We start from the raw sequence: 1,490 nt of genomic DNA on the forward strand, positions 1-1,490 counted from the left end.
CGTGGCGTCGCCCACTTATCGACCAAAAACCATATCTCATTAACTTCTCTACCGATTTCAATGAAATTCAGTACATAATATAATATACAATCGGTTCACAATCACGCCTTCTTCCAATATAACTATTTTGAATTCCATCTGATGCCTTCTCTGTATAATATATCCATTAGGAACCAATGATGATAGCGGAATAAAACTTTACACAAATACGGTATTTGATGCGAGAATATAAAATGTTAGGTGACAGCCGAACTTAGAACTTCCTTACTTGTTTTAATCTAAAAATCTGACAATAACTGTTCGTTTTTGTAGTGATTTATTAAAAAAGTAAAATAAACAAGGTTCATACGTTAGTTCAAATAATTATATGTACACAACTGTTCATGAGAAATAAAAAGGTTCATGATCGAAAAATATCATTAACGGTTGATTTTCTTAAGCATATAAAAAATATAATAAATAAAGGAATAAAAACTATAAAAAAATAATAAATAAAGGAATTGGTGCTTGAAAATTGACGATTAACAGTCAGAGATCTTACTGGCATTGTTGAAATAACGGAAGGATCAGTAGAAAACATTTTTAAAGATTATTTGGGGCTAAGAAAAGTGAAAGCACGATTAGTTCCAAAATCACTAAATTTTTTTCGAAAAACAGCGTCGCGTTAACGTTTGTGAAACAATGCTTTCCGACGATCGTGTCTTGGATCTATGCTTACGACCCGGAAACAGACAATAAATCAGCCGAATATCGTGACAAAGGTGAAACGAAGCCCAAAAATGAGTCAATGTACAAAAATCAAGGCTATGTTGACAGATTTCTTCGATTATTGAGGGGAGGTGCACTCCAACCTATAAATTTCAGACCAGTGAAACTGTCAACAAAGAATATTATTTGAGTGTTATGCGAAAGATAGGCCGACAATGGCAAAATAGATAAAAACAGTTCAAAACAACCCATATTTCTTATATACCTATTATAAGATCTTCAGACTTCCTGTTGGCCTTATGCCGTATACATYGGTCAATATGTAAGATATCTTAACAAAATTAACAGAAGGTATAATATATATTTTAATGTCGAAATACACACACACATATAGTATTGGCTACGAATTACCCAAACCCCTCATATACAGAGACAACGATTTTTATTAATCTAACAAACCCTATGCCGAATAAATCGGTATAAGTTATGAGTTATATACATATATTATGTATTTATAAAATTGCTAGTAGTAGTCGTGTGAATACTACAGTTTGTGGATATGAAACTTTCAGATAACTTTCAGATAACRGATGTTCAACAGCAGTCAACAGCGCTACTACGGTCAGTTATTTTCGTCTTTCCATTGAAACTACTAGTGTAAAATGCTATATTTATTCAATCTATAAATCACTTAAATTACTTCAAGATTGTATTATTCACTRCCAAAAGTGTTTCGAAGCAGATAATATATTATGTTTAATTTTCCCTGCTRTACTGGGTGC

This window comes from Bactrocera latifrons, unplaced genomic scaffold, assembly GCF_001853355.1.
Source record: "Bactrocera latifrons isolate USDA-ARS-PBARC rearing strain unplaced genomic scaffold, ASM185335v1 scaffold_183, whole genome shotgun sequence".
NCBI lineage: Eukaryota > Metazoa > Arthropoda > Insecta > Diptera > Tephritidae > Bactrocera > Bactrocera latifrons.